The 23,345-nt window shown below is 43.5% G+C and overlaps 1 long non-coding RNA gene across 1 annotated transcript; it reads left to right on the top strand.

The window, feature by feature from the left end:
* The first annotated feature begins 4,730 nt into the window (after nt 1-4,730).
* Nucleotides 4,731-9,007, top strand: LOC136517720 (uncharacterized). The gene is made up of 7 exons (XR_010774330.1): nt 4,731-5,178; nt 5,381-5,421; nt 5,561-5,635; nt 6,112-6,312; nt 6,579-6,815; nt 7,309-7,483; nt 7,569-9,007. It is a non-coding gene; the product is annotated as an uncharacterized lncRNA (long non-coding RNA).
* Nucleotides 9,008-23,345: the final 14,338 nt, after the last annotated feature.

Here is a 23,345-nt window from a genome sequence, read left to right as displayed (position 1 = left end):
AGTGCGGGAGCGCCCGCATGAACCGGTCCGCCAGGACACCGAGGCCGCGCTCGTGGAAGGAGACAAAGCTCATGATGTAGCCATCATGGGGCCTTAGCTCTAGCTCGCCGTACGGAGCAATCCACTCTGGCCTACTAGGGTCTGTCACCGGGCGGAGGAGCCCACCGTCGACAAGCGACTGGAGCATCTCCTCGGTAACGTCCGACGGATCCCAAGGGTCTACCTCGACAACGACGACGTTGCCAGCCATGGGTGCGATGGAGGAATCAGGCGCGGCGGTGAGTTTTTCTCTCTGCCTCCCACGCTCTCGCTTTTTTCTCGCTTTCTCCCTAGGTTCGCTCTTCTCTCCTCTTCTTCCTGGCACCTGCTGCTCTGGCGATGGCTCGGCGGAGGTGGCAGGCAAGGTAAGATGAGAAGGGGCGAGATTCCTCGGGTATTTATGCAGGGAGGAGGCGAAACGAGCGGGCGATGAAATCGGGGAGGTTTTCCCCTGTTCGGCGCGGTTAACCACGAGCCGATTTCGGTGGCCCACGCGCCCACGTCTCCCGCATTAAATGCGAGGACAGTTACGTCCCGTCCATCACGTCGCGCCCGACCACTACGGCAGCAGGCGTCGTTTCGCCTTCCCATGAAACTGCCTCAAAAGGCGCGCCACCCGTGGCTGAGCCAATAGGGAAGATATTTCCCGCGGCCTATTCCTTTCATAGGAAGGAACCAGGCTCTGAGCCTATTATGATCCAGGGGTTCGAAGGCTGGGCCCCAAGGGGTTTTGACAGCCGCCCCAGGATAACAGAGTCAGGGGCGACTATGGGCGAGCCTATATGGGGCCAAGACCCAAGCGAGCGAAACGCTTGGGACGCCCAAAGTCGTGTCCGAGACCGGCAGGAAAGTATCCAAATGGGATCCCACCGTAGGGAGGCACCGAGCCACCGAGGCCCAACGAACGGCCTCGGCACCCACTAGAGAAATCCTCTGGTACTCTTGGAGTGTGTCTCTAGACCACTAGCCGTCCCCTAACGAACGGGGTTCAGGCCTCCACTCAGACTACCCGATAACAGCTCACCAGAAGTGCCACCGCTCGTGCCCATCGAGGGTAGCGAGGCACATTCCACCCCTCCTTTCGAGCAAAAAGGAAGCGCGAGGGTCGCATAAAAAGTCAGGGGAACCCCTGACGGCCTTCTCGCCCTATGCAGAGGCTAGGGGGCTCCTCCTACAAATTTGCCGAGACCCCACGACCTAGGCTCACGCCCAAAGGGGCCTCGACAAACAAACCCTCATGCGCGAGGGGCGTATAAAAAGTTAGGAGAACTCCCGACGGCCCTCTCACGCAGAGGCTAGGGGCTCTTCCTGCAACCTTGCTGAGACCAGAATAGGCTCGGCAAACTAACCCTCCGTCCGAACGAAAAGGACATGTGAAGATCAGATGAAAGGGCCAGAGCACCCAAGACAAAGACAAACAGTCCAAAACTGCGCTAGAAGTTTTGCTACAAACACGATAAAAGGGCACCAAGCCTGTTACGGTCTAGGGGTTCGAAGGCTGGGCCTCCAAAAGGTTTCGACAGCCGCCCCAGGGCAACAGAGTCAGGGACGACATTGGGGCGAGCCTACGAATGGCCCAGGCCCGAGCGAACGGTCGCTCGAGGCGTCCTAAGTCGTGTCCGAGACCGGCGGGGAAGTATCCGAATGGGATCCCACCGTAGGGAGGCACCAAGCCACCGAGGCCCGCGAACGGCCTCGGCACCCACTAGAGAAACCCCCTGGTACTCTTGGAGTGCGTCTCTAGACCACTAGCCGTCCCCCAGCGAATGGGGCTCGGGCCTCCACTCGGACTACCCGCTAACAGCTCACCGGAAGTGTCCACGCTCGCGCCCATCGAGGGTAGCCTGGCACATTCCACCCCTCCTTCCGAGCGAAAGGAAGCATGAGGATCATACCCAAAGTCAGGGGACCCCTGACGAACCTCTCGCTCCGCGCGGAGGCTAGAGGGCTTCTTCCTGCAGCCTCGCCGAGACCCTCGCAACCCGAACTTACGCTTGGGGGCTCAGCAAAGGCAATAAGAACTACTCGTTCAGACGCGAAAATGAAGAAGGCCCCTGGAGGTGTAACTCCACTCCTCCGGGGGCTCGGGGGCTACACCCGGCGGGTGCGCTCGCGCGCACCCACCGAAACCTCAAAAAACAAACCCCAATTCCTACGGGGCAGGTATAAACCAAGCCTCGGCAAACCCTCAGGGGGAGTGCACGCACTCCCCCCGAGGCTCGGGGGCTACTATCGGGTACTTTAGAATGGGGTACCCCAAGCAAAACATCAAATGGGTTGCCAAAGTCCCATCTAAAAATAATAAAAGCAAGAAGGTAAGTCGTGGGCCCCTCACCCGCCACGACCAAGCCCACTAGGTTCTCCCCCTCCTCGCCTCGAGCCTCGAGCAGGAGGTCTCGGCACCCTGATGCAAGCTCCGCTTCGTGCGAGGCTCCCCAGGGAAGGCCTCGGCAGGGAACGCCGTCTCCGCCTCGCCCGAGACTCCCCACGGAAGGCCTCAGCAGGAGGCGCGTTCTCCGTATCGCGCGAGGCCTTTCGCGCAAGGCCTCGGCAAGGAGCCTGATCTCCGTCTCGCGCGAGGCCTCATTCTCCGTGTCGCTCGAGGCCGGCTCGTCCGCGGTCCGTCGCCCCCCGCCTCGGCCGACCCTCCTGACAGCGTGTCATGTCTCATTAATGCTTCAACCACTCCCGCAATCTCAGCCAGACGGCGATTCAACACCACAGAATGGCCAACGCGACCCGAGGTCGCATCAGTGCCATACCGGTCGGGACAGGGCACGGCAGGGATTACCGGCCATTGTGTCCTACCACTGTGCCCACGATCAGTGCCATACCGGCTGGGACAGGGTACGACGGGGATTACCGGCCACTGTGTCCTAACGCTGTACCCATGATCGGCCGCCCGCCCAAGGCCTTGGCATTGTACACCAGGGCCTCGGCGATCTTGGGGTTCGCGCCTGCCAAGACCCCCCACCACAGTGCAAGCCTCGGCACCGACCAAATCTCGGCCTCGCGTACAGTCCGTCCACAATGGCTTGCACGCTCGCCGCCGCGTCCACTCCGAGGCATTCCCGGGGCTCCCACGACGCACAGGATCTGATGGGACGACCACGCCGCCCTAGTACTCCAAGGATGGACCACTCCGACGACCACGCCGCCACAGGAACAGGCCACAGGGCTCGGACAGGCCGTCCCTGTCGGCATGACGCCGCATAGTAATATATGTACTGTCCTTGTCCTCTCTTCAACTATAAAAGGAGAAGACTTGGGTCACTTAGGGGGGAGGACACCGGGTAACGCACACACCCACACACATTCTAGCCGCTTGAGAGCAATGCCTCAGACGGCCCACACGACACCCTGCCGAGACCTGGGACTAGTTCCCTCTCTCCCTTATCTTGTAACCCCCTACTACGAGCACTTCGGTGCAAGGAATACAAGTTCGATCTCTCAGACTGGACGTAGGGCACCGATTGCCTGAACCAGTATAAATCTTGTGTCTCTTTGCATCACCATCCGAAATCGGGAGCACGCAGAACAAATTCACTAGTCGGTTGAGGACCCCCAGTCTGAAACACCGACAATATTAATTGATGTTGTACCTTTCACCTCTAGTTGTGGGCTTAAATATTAAAGCCCATTAGGAACACATGTATTGAGCCTTTAAAATTTATTAGAATTTCTTCATGTGGATTTATAGAATTATTCATATAAATTATAACAATATTTTAGCTCTATTGTTGATTCTGTTTGCTAACTGCTTAAACGGAGCTCGTCTATTTGTCAATTGAATCTTGAATCCGTGATTGGTCCCACTTTTGCACCTAGCTACTTGAAGTCAGGACCTTCTTGATATTGCATTATGTTCGCAAGAGAAATGTGGCTCTATATTATGTGCCATGTGGGTATTATGGACGGCAAGAAAAGGAAGAAAAGCATGGAGAAACTTCAGTTTCCACATATTAAGCATGCTGGTGGGCGTGGAAAATAGCAACTGATCTTATGCATTCTACACCATTAGCATACACTTTGTAAGATGCAAGTAAAGAAAGTTCACCAGTGTCCTCCTAATGGGGTAATTAAGGTCATGTTTGATCCATTTGCCATAGACTAAAGTTTATGGTGTTTGGATCCATGACAAAAGTTTAGTCCTCTACCTTACAATGACTGATTTGTCTCTCAATCCCTTTTCCCAAAACAACATCAGCGGTTGCAGGTGGGTGGGTGGGGGTATGGGGTGTCCAGTGCGCCCCCAATGCACTTTTAGCCCAGTTTAAGGCCTCTTGAGAAGCAAATGGGCAAATGCATTTTTTTTCTATTTGCTCACTTTTAGTCCACCTATTTGATCCCTATAGAAAAAAAAATAGACTAAAAGTGCAGGACTAAAGTTTTAAAAACTGAAACTTATGAAGGTGCCTCGGGAGTCGTTTTACGTAATGCACAAGGTCAACATGGGTCAATTTCTGATACACTTACGGCTGAAGCTTATACTTATCGTGATGCGATGCTAATAATAAAAGATCTCGAACTGTCAAAGGTGATGGTTGAAACGGACTGCGAAGAATTAGTGGCACTATAAAATTCTAGAACCAGTGATCTACCATATATACCCTTAAAGCTGTATACCATCTCCCCTCTCTCATTTCACTATACATGAACAGTACTTTATATCTACCCGGCCTCTCTCCTCATCCGCTGTCTTCATCGTTCCCGAACCTTCTATTCCCGTCCCGCACCCTCGGCCATTCCGACGCAGAGCGAGCGGCGCTCTGTCCTGCGGCGTCGCCCCTCCTCCAGCGCCGCCCCTAGCACTCCTCCCGTACCCCCTTGCTTCGGCGCGACGCGGCACCACACAGGCGCAGCCACGCCTGTGCCCTCCTGCGGCGATGCCACGGGCCCCGCACCAGCGCGGGTCTCCAGCACCCCCATCTGCAGCGCGAACCAGCACCGCAGCAGCGCCGCCCGCCTGTGCCCTCTACCGGTCGCCCGACGGGCCCCGTAGCAACGCCGTTCCGCCTGCGGCCACCTCCCTCGCGCGGCACCTCGCTCTCGCCAACCTGCAGCAACAAAGCTAGCGCCTCCGCCCTCTCCTCGCATGGCAACTGCACCAACGCCGTCCCCCTGTAGCCCCAACCGCAGGTATGCTCTATCTTTTTATTTTTTCCATTTTTTGGAATCGATATGGAGATGTCGATCCTACATATTCAGTTAGATGCCAACAGCAATTGTCGATCCAGCACATATTCAGTTACATGTCAACAGCAATTAATCGGATCAAATTCCCCACCCTTCCACTCCCTTTAACGTTTATTTATATGGGTGAACTGATTACTTTGTGCAGATTTTGTATCCACCTTGCATCTTCGCCTTATCCTTATTAAGGTAACTATCACTGCTCTTGCTATCACTCCTTCCCAATAAAAGAATTCCATCGGTGCACTCATCTTGCCTAACCTGTACTCCTACTCCAAGATGATATTTTCCTCAAGTAATCTCACATCTCTATCACAAAAATATGCAGGCATTCAAAAAAAAAATGGGGCATGATGATGCTGTTGCTACTCCGAATTCAGTAAAGGCACCATCACCACCCAAGGTAAATACATTGAGTAATCATTGTTTTCCTTATTGATTTTGCAATCATTAGATTTATCCAATGCTAAAGAAGAGTAATAAAATGCATACACAAGTCCCATTCAAACTTTATTGGTACTAAATGTCATCTAGGGTTAAAATTCTAAGTGTTCTTCTTCTTTCCTGTGTCATTGTTACTGAGTAGCAAGGTCAATCAGACAGAACGTCGCTTCACAAAAGAAACAGAGCTGTAAAAACTCCAGCACGATATAGTAATCCTCTTCATACTAATCATGAAGGATTCAATTACAACAACTTCAGTGCAGGTTCCATGTCTGCATAGTTCAGAGCATGCTACATCTCCCAAAGTTTAGTTATGTTCTGAATAATGAATTATGACTTCCTAGAGCATGGATGTGGTGTGGCATAGGTGAAATTTTTGTCCTCACAGGTCATTTATCTTCAGGCATACTAATTTTATCCTACCTTATTATGCAGCCATTTTGGACGTACAGCAACACTAAAAAATATTTGTTTTAGACATTAGTTCTTTTCCTTTTGGCTATCATGTGTAGCCTATGAAGAAATTTGCAACGAACAAATTGCATTATCACGGCTGCCTTCATTCCCCACCAATGAGCTGTTGCGCTTTCCCCTAGCATATGTGCTTCCTTCACCGATTAATGCAGCCACAGAAAGGTACGATCCACCTGTTCATCGTCGTCTTTACCTTTCCTTTCAGTGTTCTTAGATTTACAGTTATCTGTCTTACATATGATATTCTCCATTTAAAACTTCTTACACCCCACAACTTTTTCATCATATTTTGCCTGCTTCTATGCAAAGAAAATGCCTCTGATCCATTATAGATTCATCTTCCCATTAGAAATATGGAGTTCATATAGATCTTTTCTATTTTGCAATTTGCAGCAGCCTTACCCAGTATGCACACTCTCGGTTTGCAGGTGCCTTGCAAGAAAAGCTTGCTATATGTAGATTACTATACCAACAATTTATTTTTCCCCCTCATATTTTGCCTACCACAAATGTGTGCTTTTTGTGACACCCACTCAGCATCTGCAACACCGGCTACGAGAACAAAGCACAAAAGGAACCTGCACTGCTGTCCCCTACGTGATAACTGTCACTCCTGACATTGCAGCACAACATTACAACAAAAGCAAGGCGGGCACAAAAGTGAGGTAAGATCATGTAGATTCTATATCTGTATTACATGTAGTTTTGATGGTTTTGGTTGTTCATCTGTATTATCCACTTTGGCCTACGAGATTACTAATTAGCAACAATAAAAAAAACTATTTATAATTCCAGGTTACCATGGTTAATCACACAACCTTCTCTGCGTATATATGTGCTTCCAGATTGCTTTGCTTCCAAAGCTTTGCATGACTGTTACATTTTTCCGTACCAAAGCAACAATTGTGGACATAATCTTTGCCTCACGTCGCCAAGGAAACCTTCGCACAATGATTTAGTACAGTTGGACCATTTCGTCAAATTGCCCCTGAAATTGACTTAAGAGATGTTGTCCTTTGTTTTGCAACCTTGAACATATTCTGCTTTCGAGGATCGAGAATGCAAATTAGTGTATAATGTTTAAAATTTTAGCTCCTTTGACTCCAGCAAAAGTGTGTCATTACTCATGGTGAGCTTTTCTGCATCACCTGTCTACAGTCTACAGTTTGCACCACCCAATGCCTACGAATCACCTGTTTCAGATGTTGCTACAGTCTCCACGTGGCTGCGTTCCAAAATAGGCGAGGATGCAGGTCACCTTCTTTTAGGTGCTTCGTCATGCAAATGTTCATGCTTCAGCTTATTTTTCCATACTTGGCAGATGATGCTTCAGGTAATGAGCAGCATTTTTTGTTTGACAATTGACATGAAAAGGTAAGGGCCCCAATTGTAGAACTAATCATGATCTCTACTTATAGGAACCGCACAACAAGGGACATAGCTCACTACCAGAAACTGGAGATTTCATGAGAGTGCAAAAAATGTCACGAAATATGGTTTTACTCTCACGAAAATAATGCGTGAGGGTATACCGTCACGCATCAACTCTCACGTTAATAGACACATGAAAATCTCATTTTCATGAGAGTTCACCGTCACATATTCTTTTCGTGGCGGGAGTCCGTGACAGCCACCCTCATGAAAATAACGTTGCCACCAGGTTTGCATCGGTGTTTTTGTGGCGGTTTTTTGTGCTATTTCGTGAGAGGTCACCATCATGAACTGATTTTGTGAGAGTTTGGCATTTCATGAGTCACCGTCATGAAATGGATTTCGTGAGAGTTTGGTATTTCGTGAGAGTCACCCTCATAAAATTGATTTCATGAGAGTATCACAAACACACAGAGAATATAGTATTTCGTGAGAGAACACCACCACGAAAACAAGTTACTTCGTGAGAGTATAAACCACCATGAAAATTACCCAACAGTTTTCATCTCAATCCAAATTCCAATTGCACACATATGGTCCAAATGTCAGCATCTGATTCCAATCCCAATATATTACAACTTCATCAAGTGTCCAACCATTACAATAAAAGACAGTACTGGCTCATAGTCCTAGCCATTCAACATAATAAGTTCTAGCACATACATATATATAGCACATATTGATACTTATGTTTTCATCCTCTTCATGGCTGGGATTTATGCTGTCATCTTCACTGCTTCTCAAATCTCTGTTGTATCCCGTTTGGATGTGTTCAAAGCGCTAGCCTTGTTGGAGCCAAACTTATATTCCTGCGTGATCACAAAATGAATGAAGTTACACATGATGTTGCAGACTGCTATTTGTATGAAAAATACTGGAAAAAAAACAACTCGAAGCTACTTGAGTCCAATATATATTGGAAAGAGTACTACTGGTGTTGACAGCCATGCTATAGTAGTATAGAAGCATTTCATACCTTGATGTTGTCTTCTCCTGTGCAGCCTGCAGTCCCCAGTGTGCATCCAACCACACACTGCAGAGGAGACAATTCATGTTAGCTAGGTATTTCACAGGGAATATGGAACCACAAAAAGTGAGGTCAATCACATTGCAGTTAGGACAAGACAACAAAACACATAGTGAAAGACAAGCTTCTAGGCAGAAATCAAAATAAAAGGAAATATCTGATCAGGAGCATTCTTCTATCTGCCAAGCCTTTACAAGCCTTGTGTCTACATGAGGATTTCCCAGAACTCACTTAGCCAGCTTGGTTGTGGCCAAGCAGGACACGGACGGACAGATGAGCCCCGAGAACACAGTAGTACTAGTACTATGCAGTAGCAGCAGGCCATCAACCAGAGTGGCAAGCAGGCTTCGATGGGAGAAATACATTTGGATTTCCATTCTTAACCAGTAACGTGTTCGTGCATTGCTATGGGACAATTAAACTTTTGTATTAAAAATACATGGATCGCACGATAAGATAATAATACTGTAAGTTTAATCAAAAAGTAAAGTTTATGAAATTAAAAGTCACTAAGAGCACGGCACCGTAGGCTCACAAACTCTATTATATAGATCTTTTCCGTGATACGGCTAAAATAATATTTTATATCGGCAAGAAGTCTTTGATATTACAAACTAAATGAAGCAATCAAATATGTCAGATAAATATTGCTCAATCCATATATTTTGAACCTGTTTGACCAATAAAAATGTATAAAATGACTATTATATTAAACTAAATTCATATCCATCATCTATTCAAAGTGCATGTCACAAGCGTGTAAATAATTTCAATATTATTTAGTTCTCTAAATCTATGAGACGCGACACGGTATCCTTAGCAAATTTAGAACTCGGCAACGGCTGACTTCATCAATAAGCAGACGATTGCGTAGGCCTATAAACAAATAAAAAAATTTGTGTCAGTGTTGTAGTTAATAAATTAAATCAATGAATTATCCCAAAAGAACTTCGCTTTAAAAATCATGCGCCTGATTACAAATAGGATTGAATACCAATTTGCTGAAATCGTCAGTAGTGGTCACTCCACCTATCATGCACGAGCAAAAAAAAATAATAACTAATACTTTATTTAGTTAATACATATGAGGACATCAGTGATACAATATCTCTCTTTCTATTCATTTGTACATGGAGACCAGCTAAAATGCGCAACTCTGAGTGACGGCATATGTGTGTATACTTGACGGTTATTACGATGCAGTGGTACCTACGAGTTACAAAATTGATTAGCATCAAACAATAAAAAATTGATAGCATGGAGCAATGATAAAATTTTCAATCTAAGTATCTTTCATTCGTTAGCACCTGTACGGTCGCATCCGCACGTCATCCCTTCCTCGAATATTAGACACATGCACAACTATACCAATGACATCTACAAACGCAAACAATAGTTATTGATGGAATAGGAGCATTGTAACACCCCGAATTTTGCACTTTTAGAAATAGAGTAAAAATGATTTATTTTGTATTTTTGTGCTCATGAAATATAGGCAAACTAATATTTTTCTCTAAATTAAAATGTATCATAGGCTTAGCAACGTGGTTGTGCATATATGCTGGTGCATATATTTTTATTGTGATGTATGCGTGTTGTGTGACTTCATGTTGAGAGTGAGCAAAGTTTTCAAAACGTGTTTGGTAAATCGACCTTCCTTCTCTGGTATGTATGCGTTTTTTTCTGTCATCGAAATTGTCTCGGCTCGCTAATCCATCTCCTATCAATTCTATTTTTATGCTCCTTGCATTTCTTTCCTTAACGTGATGGTATAATATAATATAAAAAATGATCTTTTAAGGAAGCATCCATCCTTTTGTCTTTCTTAGCTGGATGATGGTTTTTCTTGTAGCCGACTAGTTCTCTTTCCTTGGAATCATCCAATGACTAAGTTGTAAGTCGTGTACATCAAGGACTCTCACGACGTTTCTCATATGCCATCTTTATTCTATATAAATAGCAGACCTGTGTCATCGTTTCTTTTCTAAAATCCCTAACCTAAGCCCATCAATCCTGATCTAGCTGCCGCCCATCATCTTCATCTGCCGCCGCCGCTTCGTCGTCGCCCCGGGCTATCTACCGAACTTCGCGTCGTGCCTCACCGAGCCGCTGCTGGAGCTGGACGCTTCCTTGTCGTCGAGTTCTTCGTTTTGCTTTTCATCTGAAGAACCCATGCAAGAAGCCGCCGTCATCCCTCCGAGCACCACGCCATCGTTGTCCGTTCCAGATCGTCAAAATTCCTTGTGGTGAGTTCACCGAAATGCCTGTGCCTGCTCCATCCCTGTGTTTTTTTAACGCAGCAATCCGAGGCTTGTATCATCGAGGCTCCATCACCGGCCATGGCGCATGGCAGCACTGTGCATGCTCGGCATGTTCGTAGCTGATCCGATTAGCTTGATCATGTATGTTTTGTGGCCGTTTTTCATTACGAGAATAAATCTAGAAATACTATAGAAATACACATAAATATAAACACTCATCGTGAGACGTCCATTCTAGTAGCTTAGCTTTGAGCTGACGTGGTCTACGTGTCGATGTTTATGTGCCACATGCTTTTGTAATATATTTATTTAAATATTAAATTGGTTAATGATTATGCAAACATGTTTCTAAATAAAAGCAATTTAGGGCGAGGTCGATCATTTTATATTTAACTGTTAACTTGATTAAAGTCAAATTAAATGTGTTCCAGTATATTATGCCTATGCTAAACATGGACATATCATATTCGTTTAGATATTTTCACGTGCACTCGTCTTTCGCTAAGTCAAAGTTTAATAATTTGATCGTGTGCTTATAATTAAAATATAATTAATTATACTTTAGTTTTCTTTATTCAAATATAAATTTGACTTATCGAATATGTACTTTCACTCGCTGAAAATTCTTCTAAAGTTAGCATGTTCACGCCGTAGCTTTTCGGCTTGTTCTTCCATATATAGTTAAATACCAAATTGATTAAATGTTATTAGTTATATAATTAAAAACAATATAGGTTATTATATGACGTTTCTTTTACAAATAAATATTGATTAGATTAATGGCAACTTCAATATATTTTATAATCGTAAATTTCTTAAAGCTAAACGTGGTCAGATAAAACTAATTTAGATGTCCTCACGTATTTGTTTTACAAAGATAAAGTTTAACTTGCTCAATAGATTATGTGATAAAATATATAAGGTAAGATATGATTAGATAACTCGTCTTTGAGAATTATAAGACATAATTGGACTAATCTGGATTATTAGGTTCCTCATGGTTTTTTTTTGTAATTAAAATAAATCAAGCATGTAGAGGTTTTTCTTTTCTTTTGACGATAAAATAAAACACTGGTAGTCGTTTCTTTTGACGATAGTTGTGTAGCCGGTGTTTCTTGTGATCTAGTGACCGTAGCATCTAGTTATCTTTTAGTACGATGTTTTCTCTCGTGTGATGTATTGTTCTTAGTTGTCTGTATTTGTTTGCTTCTATGTTTGTCTATGCATGGTGCTTGCTTAGAGTAGAACAAGAGCGCTAGAGATCAGAATCTGAAGTGCCGAAGCTGTAGAATGGAAGATGAAGTTGATGCTTCTCTAAGCAAGTTGCTGTGGGAGTAAAGCAAGTTTAAGGCAAGTATAGCTTGGGTTTTCTTTCTGTGACCATGATCTTGAAACTTGATTAATGAATATGCTATAAACATAAACAAGATGACTTTTTAGCAACATAAGGACTTGTCTTGTAACTGATCATCCGAGACTTACAGTACAACTGTGAGGGCTATATGGCTCTGGCTTTAGCTCAGTATGAGGTCTTTTTCTAGCCGGCTTAGAGGATACTACGAGTTGGGTATAGGACAGCCTCTGTCCTATTGAGCCTAGCTATGGAAGCGGCCTTTTATTTTTTTTGGAAGAGGGTTCCTATATCCGATGACCCTGCGGCCCTTTCCGGTTAGACGGAACCTTTGGAAGGCTTCATAGTGAACCCTGTCGGCCTTCCTTGGTAGAGGGTTAAGAGGCTCGCGACCTCGGGCGAAAGGGCAATTCATGACTCACAGTGAAAGTGTACACCTCTGCGCAGAGTTTAATAAACTGGTATACTAGCCGTGCTCACGGATACGAGCGGCCTTGGAACATTTACATAAGGGATGATGACTTTTACTTGTTAAGATGATCATTTATGTCAATTGTTTAAGATATTTATTATTCAATTAAACTTGATCATGTGGTTATGGAATACACTACCTTGTTGCTATATTTGCGGAGTTCGACATGGACTCACTCTTGCAATTTCCCCCACACCTCAGGCCGGATAACAGTTTGTCAGAGACTTGAGAAGTTAGGCTTGTGATCAACCAGTCAGTTGGATCTAGTGGAGTGAAGTCTGCACCCGGAGATCAGAGTTGTCTATCCGTTGATTGCTTTCTAAGGTTATCTCTTTTGCTAAGTTCGCTATATACTAAGCATTGTGAATTGATACTGCCCCTTCATTTGTAGCTATATGTGAGGTTTGATTACCAGGGCTCACATATGGTGTGCATTCGGCTTTGTCCTTAAAACCAGGTGTTACAAGCATGAACAGTTAACTATGTATTTTTAAATATAGGCGTATGAGGTATACCTGCAAAAAAGTACCCAACTTGAGCGTATACATCCTCGAATTCCATAAAGGTACGAGGACACTGACAAATCCATAGCTCTCTCTGTGGTGCATTAGCCATACTTTATGAAGATAGAACCACAAAGTAGTCGGCACATAAACAAAAGATGTAGCCCAAAGGACCAACATGAGTAGGCGAGAAGCCAACTCTCATGAAGTCATAACATTCTCCTACACGAAGCAAACGGTCGAACCTCATGGTTTGGTCGCCATACGCAACCACTTCCATTTTGGTTCCCTATAAGAATATTAGATCCAACAGATAGATAACAATGGTCTGTAGAAAAAAAAATTAGACATGTACCGAAAAGATGAGCTCAAAATGCACCTGCTCATCCTTCAAAATTACACGCAAATATGTATCACCATGGTGATGTCATACGTTGCCTTTCCAAAAAACCATGGCACTCACATCCCATATGGAAGATATGTGTTCCATTCTCACTTCATGGAATTCAACCCATCTACAATCCCGTCCGTGTCAATCAAAATGATAAAACACACGAGTAAACCTATGTAAATGCCCATGCATTGCAACGGGAAAAATATTTACCGGATAGCATATGTTGTAAAACACCAACTTATTAAAGCGTGAATCTCATGAGACGGCAGCACATCGCTGGGGCATGGGAGAGGCGACCGACTTGAAGTTGAATGGATCAACCACCATATAGCACCGATCGAGGTGAAGCCGCTGGATGTGGGCGCGACTGCACGATTAGGGTTAAGTCACGACGCACGATTAGGGATCAACCACCATATGTTGATATAGTTGTGGTTGAGAGCACAACCTATAAAGCAAATATATCAAATAGAGCAAGACATGTCAATTGTATTCTCAAATAAGAAACCAAACCAGACCTTGCCTCTGTTCAAAATTGATTTCTTCAATGTACTAAGATGCATGTTCTATTTCAGGTAGTGTAACTATAGGATACTACGATACATGTTCTATTCCAGGTAGTGTAATAACTAATTCAGAACTTCAAGGATCCACAGAGCATAACTTGCCTTTACTGTTCTAAAGCAAAAAGCTGCAGAGCGTAATTGATAAGGGTCCCATCCTCATCCACTGTGATAGTTGGTTGCAAATCTTTTCTCCCACCAAGCAAAAAGCACTTCATAGTCAGTATAACATATGAGCTATCAAAAAGGAGAACTATAGCACGCCAATAGCATAACGATCAGAGATTCATACACTTTGTACTCAACAAACTAATCCTAAAAAGTAGCAGAATAATACTACAACATTGCAGGCACTAACTAATAAGGTTATGTGCTTCTCTGTACTACTGAAAATCAGGATAGCATCATCATCATCGCTGAAAAATCTAGCACGAGCTCAAGCTGTTTTTTATCTATGCTGCCTATGATCTCTACATTGCCAAATCATAGAAAATAAAACAATATCAAACTATTGGCTTATATATATATATATATATATATATATATATATATATATATATATATATATATATATATATATATATATATATATATCTTTTGTTGGACAGGGCAGGTAGAAATGAAACCATCCTAATGCAGCTGCTAGCTATTTCATTTGACAGATTCAGCAATTGACGACTCCATTTTTGAGAAAAACATTAGGTATATGGTCATAAGACACTACCTTCTAATCTAGTAGTAGACACTAAAAACATGGACACTAAAATGTTGAAAAGCGACACTTTATAGAATCCAGTAGATTTTCTACCAATAAGCAGACACTTTCACTGACGGTGCTTTGGCTTCCTATATCTGCATGGCTGTTTCAAGTAGACTTTGCATGTTCATGGATACTACTTCTGTTAATTAGAAAAATTGTTCGGCCCATTTCAAACAACAGAGAATGAATAGAACTTGTGGCAGGAAAGGATGCATCCAAGAGGCCACGGTGGAGATTGATTCTTACCAATGGCGAACATCTTGAGGGTTTTCTTTTAGAAAAAAAATGAAGGGGGGGGACAGGGATCAGCAGGCCCCTTCATCCTGCTAGGTAGACATGGACACTTCTTTTCAGTTGTATAGAGATAGAGAGAAGAGAAGAGAGGGACATATATCATTACACATAATTTTTGAAAAATATAGGAGGTCATATAGCAGAGGGACATTTAAAAAGCACACCAGAGCCCAAAAAATCTTTCAGAAAGATATACATGTAACACCAAAGGAAGGGGTCCAAAACAACTTACACCAAAAGATAGCCGCAAGTGCCAAAGTATAGTCGGCCATGTGGATCGATTCCTTGAATCTCAGCTCATCTGATAGGATTTGCAATATTCCTAGATCCATCATTCTTCTGTACTAAACACTCAGGACAATTCTAATCACCTTCAGGCAAAAGATCCTCCACCAACCCCACACATTTCAAATGAAATGCAGTTGGACAACCATCACAACATAACAAATTGCCATCCAAGCAACAAAGATGACATCCATCACTATTTGCATCATTCATTTCATCAGAGCTTCTAGAGACAGAAGAATCTAATGTCGCCTTGGCAGATGATCCCCTCCATTTTCTTCTTAAACCAGTGCTTATAAAGAATAGTTAAAAAATATAGCATCAAAAGAAGAAAAGACATGACGTAAGTACAAACTTGTATATTGCAAGGAAAGTTTCATATATGGTTCCAGCCAAGGAACCAGCTATTGTATAGGCAATACTTGACATTCATAGCCATAGAAGAATAGTTAAAACCTATATATAGAAATGGAGAAATCCTGAGTAAAGCAACAACCTGAAATTGATGATTCCAATCTCCTTCGCTAGCAAGCCTTAGAAAAGTTGCTTTCTTTGGCCACTTCTCCAACCATCTCTGCAGAACAATTATCAACCAAATTTTTAGAACTAAGTAATTTGCAACAACCTAAGGTCAGAAAGAAACTAAGAACACAATTGCAGGGATATTGTGACAGAACCGCCCAATTTATACGAGATCAAGTATGGCTGTCCCCGCTTAACACGTTGACACGCGCATACTCTCACTTATATAAACCCGGTAGTCCGCTGAGTGTCACGCAGGACCTCGGTAAATCAACATCACAACCAAGATCGTGTGATTAAGCAAATACACATCACATACACAGAGTTGCAGCGGAAATAATATTACAATGAGTTCACAATTAATAGTACAAGTTTGGGGTTTCAAAATCGATTGGTGAAAATAAGATAGCTTTCAAATGATTACATTAATATAAGTTCCAAATACATTGCTAGCATAAGTGACATCCTCAGACAAAAGCATGTAGATGAGAAGTGAATATAGAGTCACCGAGCCCACCGGTGGTTAGCCACCATCCACAGTAGGTCAAAACCTGCACCTGCAACATGGTGGGATAAACCCTGAGTACTCGAATGTACTCAGCTAGACTTACCCGTCATAACCAGAAATAAAATTGACTCCAAGGAGTATGCAAGGCTTTATAAGTGGAGGTAGCTTGACAACATTTTGCATAAAATGCGATTAACTCAATTATACAATTATAATTCTGTCATCAAGTTAATTAGAACTATCCATCTCTAGATTAGCAACTATCCTGTGCCAAACATGTGGTATATCTTTTTAGAGCATACAATAGTAACCATAGCAGGTATAGTAATTCCATGTTTATCCGAACCATCACATTCCATAATCCAATTACTACGATGTTGGGACTAGCCAAGTTTCTCACTATCCGGGAGAGACGGCGATTCGAATCGATTTCAACCAGCTGGGAATTTATTCCTAACACAAACCCAGGTAGACCAGATCAACGGTCACCTTAGGTCACCTTTGGTACAACTCAGGTACACATTTTGCGGGTCCGTACCGCGCCGCACAATCTGGAACACCAGATGCCAGGATGCTCAGGCCAAGCCTGCCCTTGGGCTCAGTCTGATCGTTCCCTGGAAGGAGCGCACAACAAAACGGTTCCCAGCCTGAGTTGAATTACTCGGCTTCGCGGTCGGAACGAGTTATCCGGCCAGCTAAGTGAGAGGCATGCGTTCAATCTTGTCAGAAGCGCCAACAACGGTACGGTCCTTAATCGACATAGACGGAATCACATGAGTCAACCTAGACATAGACTCCGCCCGGCCTCGATTTACTTTTACCCCATGGTTCTTTTCCACGATAGCAAATATAGCCAACCGTGCTCCGGTATCCACCTATATCTCGCAGGTGACAGGATATCACCTGACTTCTACCGGTCTAAGCATGGCTAAGCATATATTCGATCCTGGACCTATACCGGTTAAATGGTTAATATCTGGACAAGGAATTTACATGCATCAAGTGGTTTCATTCAACTCTTATAACCTAATGCATCAATCATAAGTACGTAGGTAAACATTTGTAAATTACTGGGAGACTTATAATGCTCCGGGGCTTGCCTGGGATCCGACACAAGTCAGTTCAGTTAGCTCGCACCGACTTGGTGACATCTCCGGTCCTAGCACTTGCTTAGTCCTTCCATCTTCGGGATAGATCCACCAAACACCGTCTTCGGGTTTGACTCCACATCACATCCTTCACGTGGTTCATCTAGCGTACCTAAATGAGATGCAAGATGCATGTGTATGAATACATGGAAGTGCAATAGACAATGCATCGCAGGCAGTAAGTAAGACAAGCACAAGGTTACGTTAACATGCACAAGCACTTCGCATTGCTTACTATAAATATCGCACAATTTATCATGCCACGATAGCAAAGAAGATGACAACACCAAGCATGACACAAGTTTCCCAAGATCTCAGGTACTCTAACTCAACCATCATCAAAGGTATGAGCCACACTTAGCAATATACAAGCAAACAACTATAATTGGAATCTATCAATTTTTGGACATGCAAACAACAGCTACAAGATTTAGCTATAACTAGAGTTACACAAATCCAAATGACTTGCAAGAAGACATTATGGAAATATTATGAAATTATCTACAATTCATATTTAATCATCTTAGCATGATTCTCAAGTTAACTAAGTCAAATATACCCATTTACAGAAACTGGTCTAAACAAGACAGAGAGTAATCAATTCTGTAACCCAACTTTAAACAGGCATAACTCACAAACTACTTGGCCAAATACCACCAAATTTTAACAGAATCTAGATACATGAATTATCTACAACTTTGTTATTATCACCAAAAGCTCATTCAAATCCTAACTAGATCAAACACTAGCATCTTTCAGATCTGCTCAGAATAAAATCAAAACTTGCTAGAAGACTTAAAAGTCATGTAACTCCTAAACTATCAGGCCTATGGTCTTACAATTTGAACACAAGCAATATTATGAAATTTGCTACAACTTTTGTATTCACTACAACCATAGCAAACATCATTTACACCACAAAAATAATTGCACAAGCAAAACTGCAAATCCAACCCAACAGCAGTGGTATAGAAAACGGATAGCATCATCAGAGAAGCATAACTGGAGTTCTAGACCTCCAACAAACATGAACCATAACTTTTTGAAAAGATTAGGAAGTTACCTACAACTTTCTTATTCTCATATTAAGATGATTCTACAGTTAGAAGGGTCAACTAATCCAATAATTGCATCTCTGTCCAAAACATAGACAGAAACTGACATGCCACTTTAAACAGCTATAAATGGAGTTATACATGTCTAATAAATGTGGTTCTGGACTTTTTAGAAAGCTTAGCAAATTCTAAACAACTTTGTTGTAAACACCTAAAGCTAATTCTACTAGTAAGAAGGCCCCACAGTGAGAACAAGGAAACCCTGTCTGGGTTTGGGCAGAAACAGCCACAGAGATTTAAGCAAGTATAACTCAAGATCTACTTAGCCAAAAATCATGATATTTAACTTTTTGGAAAGCTTAAGAAAAGTACTAAAACTCATGTATTGTCATCAAATCATGATTCATAACTTAACTGAGCCAATTAATTCAAACATGCAGAACTGTTCAGAATAGGAGCAAATCAAAACAGGGCATTTGTTATTTTTATAACTCTTAAACTATAAATCCTAAACTCATGAAATTTTTACCAGACAACAACAATCACCTTAGTAGCACTCCACAAAAATTTCACATTTATTTGAGCACATCAACTGCAGTTATAAAAAAAACAAGTAAGACTAGCATTCAAACCCTGACTGCACAAATCTATTTTTACAGCTAAAACTTTAAACTAAAACATGTAATATTATTGATCTAGTACATAGAGAATTTCACAAGGATTCCAAAAAGTCCTCATTTGCTATTTTACGAATTTCCTATGATTTACTATGAAGTTTCAAAGTTTTACCCGATTTACAACAAATAGGTCCTCAGAAGCACTATTCACTTGAGTCAATGACATTGCAGTTAGGCCCCTGACTTTCGTCGAATTCTAGTAAACAGTCCCTGACGGGATTAGGAAGCAGAGGAGGCACTGTGGCTCGTCGATGACGGTCGTAGGGGAATCGTCGGCGATGGTGGAGCGGCGGCGGAGCACCGGGAGGCCCGCGCACACTCGCCGGTGGCCTCGGCTTGGCCGGCATTGTCCTAGGAAGGTCCAGCCACGTGCATGGGCGACATGCCTCGGCGGCGGCCGGCTATGGCAGCGGCGAGGCGACGCGGTTGTGGCGTTGTACGGCACGAGCGCGGAGCTGGGCATGGGGAGGCCGAGGGGCAGCAGCGCTGGCGGCAGAGCTTCGCTTGGCGGCATAGAGGAGGGAGTCTGGCAGCACGGCGTTCATGGCGGCGGCATGGTGCCGTCTCCTGGAAGCAGGAGAGGGAAGGGGAAGGGAGAGGGAGAGATTGGAGAGGGCAGCGAACTGAGGGCGTCGGGGCGGTCTTTATGGATGTCGAGCCCTGACCGGAGGGGCCAGCGACGATGTATGGGCGCCACGGCGCATCCACGCGGCGTCGCCGGTCTGTGGCCGGTCGGCCACCGAGCTGGCTTGCATCTGAATCAACGTCCACATTTCTCTGACTGAAACTCCATTTTCAACGATCCATAACTCCAAATCTGTTCGTCCTTTGCCACAATTTCAGTAATACAAGATGTAGAGCTACATGGGAACTACAACTTTGTCAACATGAGTTAGAGCTGGATCGACCTAGATTGGGAGTTACATTGTTCCAAAGTATGAACCCCGAAACTGTAAAACAGCTTAACACTTAGCAAAATTTGCTAAGTCTAAAACAGCCCCAATTCTGCCATGTGGGCCACTTTTGAGGGTGTTCTGATCATTTTCATGAGATGACCATAAAACAACTTTTGTTCCTTAGCAAGTTTACTACAACTTTTCTTAAGGGTGCTCCTCCATGCAAACACTCCAAGCTGCACTTTTTAAATAGTCAAACAAAACTAGTTCTAGGGTCAACATGAGTCAACTAGGGCTTAGAAACCTAATTTGGACTAATGACCTTTATGAACATTGTTCCTAATGACATTATAAATGTAGCTAGGGTGTTTTGGTGGGTCACCACATTCATTTGCATGTGATGCAATTGCTCTAGCTTCTCAAATCAATTTAAACATGCATTTGCAACACATGGAATGTTAACTCGAAACAAGCGAAACAATCCGTTGAAACACTGGACCCTAGTACATGGGACATGTACAACCCCTCTAGGGTACTAGGCATAACACACAGACACCACAGAAGGTACAAACATACATGAGCAGTAAAGAACACCGTGTTGCAACATGGAAACATAGAATGATGCACATGTGGTAATGATATGAATGTGCTTATGTGATGCAATGCAGATGCACCAATGTAAGGCAAACACCAGGGGTGTTACAGCCCTCCCCCCTTAAAGGAATCGCGTCCCGAGATTCGGTGCGAAAGACTTTTAAGGGAAGAGAAACATGTCAACCAGTTTCCAACATCAGTGATAGCATTAGGCTACTTAACTTTGGAGTATCAGAGAGGCTAATTTGGTCATGACACTTTTTGATACTTGCTCTTCGTCGTAAGCTGTTGTCTGAAGAATTTCCTTCATTGGCGTCCATAAAGCATTGTTACTTTGGGAGGAATCCAAGATAGCACGGTCCTGCGTACTTCATGGTGCAGTGGCGCAGTAAGTTGATTTGACTAACACTATAGCAAAACTAGCTTTGTTGAACTACATTGGACATTGAAGCTTCCTTTCTAATCCAACGAGAATGACATAAGTTGCTCACTAGATGATTGACGTCATTACAGGGATAGTCCAGTAGAGTCACTTGTCTACCATCTCTTGTAGTCTATTAATGTTCTTATCAGTGACCTGTTCTTCAAAGGTTATCCTTTGGATGACTCCAGAAGGAAGTCCTATTGTATCTGGTTCGACATACAGATCTTTTGACAAGAGAAGGAGAGATAATCAAGGAAGAGCCCACGTGAAAATAACACATTGGTGCAGTTTTGCAATGGATCATGACTAGAAACTTTGATACCTGCGCGTGCCGAGCAGCACAACCTTGTGGCTGCAGTCCACAGGATGCCCTCGGTTTCGTTGTGGCATAGTATATCGCTAATCGTGGCACCATTACTGAACATACAACCCACAAGCATTCTCACGTAGCACAAATTTGGTTGCATAAGAGCAAGCACAATGAGAAGCAGGGATAGCAACAAAGGTAGTCACAAGGTTAGGAGTCAACAAGGAGGCGATCTGAAGATCAAAACACAGCGCAAGAAGACATAGTCTAATTGCCGAAGACAACTGAGCCGGGGACTCTTGCAAAATTTCCAAATACGCCTTGTGTCCACCAAAGTGATTACCATATAATGATGAACATGAGATTTGGTCTTGCCGAGCAACAACATGAGATCAAGACTGATGAACATACAGAGACTTGAAAAAGTTGGAGACAAAACAACGGGATGCAAGGGACAGAGCCAATGCACTGACTAGGGATTTAGTTGATAAAGCAACGACATGACCTACGAGGAAAAGGTTCTAAAGCTAGGATAGATAGCGATTAGCATTGCACCAGATCATCTGTAGAAGAAGGAGCAATGAGGCTCGACAAGGATTTTAGAGCAAAGTCCTCCCACACAGGAGCGGGACAACCACGACACATGCAGGTATTCAAGGGAACTAAACTTGGGCCTAAGGTCAAGCAAAGGCATGGATAAAGGTCCTTGTAGCGCAACACTCAAGGGCCAGCAACCACGGGAACAGGCTCAGGCTCCTAAGAGAGAACTTAATTGAAAACGACACCCATGAGATTACCCAAAACTTGGACGTTGTTCTAGGATAGCGCTCTTCAACACTCGTATGCTTACCGAGGACAAAAGGGGTGACAACTACGGCACTACCTAAATAACGAGCATCCACACCTACATCCTAGTCTTAAGCAAGCATTTCGAAATACTCAATCTAATTAGCTTAAGCGACTATTTCTAAGCACAAAGCTCACACCTAACAAGTAGTCACCTACAACAACACTGCTACACATATCATGCAAAACATGGTGGTAAAGTATTGTTATCTTTTATTTCCTTTTTATTGAGTAGGTGGATATCTCTACAAAACAAGTTTTACTTACATTTAGTAATTTAGTTTTCAAAGAGGTGAACTTTTTGCTAACTATCATCTTGTCATCTATTTCCTTTGGAAGCAAACATACAAAGCAAAGCTAATCACATCCTATCTTCAAGCACAGCTATTCAAGCGACATGGTACAAGGCATTTTATCTATCTTCACATAGGGAAGATAGTAACATCACATTGATCACAAGTTACTTAGTATTAGATCAAGGTGAGGGAAGCATATTTATGCACAAGCACAATTATGATGCATGCTCGTCCTATTCGTCCTCACAAAATTGCCAGCCTAAGGCGGCAATCACGTTCTATGTCGGTGGCATAACACGTACTCTCTCGATATATAGCTAGTCGTCAGCTACATTCAATCTACGCATTCGTGGTTAGCATACCTGTAGGCAAACTCATTGCAGCCCATCCCCATAAGAGATAAATAAGCACACAATGAAAGCGGTAAACTAAGATACTCTCCATATACACATCCCCAGATGTATATACTTTGATATCCATAGCTACCCGATAAATATACCTGCAATTAAGTACCTTCATATATACATGTGTGTAACATGTAAATATTCCAGTAACCATAGCTAACTCTCCCCTAGACCGAT

The sequence above is a fragment of the Miscanthus floridulus genome, chromosome 17, assembly GCF_019320115.1.
Source record: "Miscanthus floridulus cultivar M001 chromosome 17, ASM1932011v1, whole genome shotgun sequence".
In the NCBI taxonomy this organism is placed as follows: domain Eukaryota; kingdom Viridiplantae; phylum Streptophyta; class Magnoliopsida; order Poales; family Poaceae; genus Miscanthus; species Miscanthus floridulus.
Note: the sequence above shows the minus strand (reverse complement) of the source record. Positions and strands in the feature narration are given on the sequence as shown.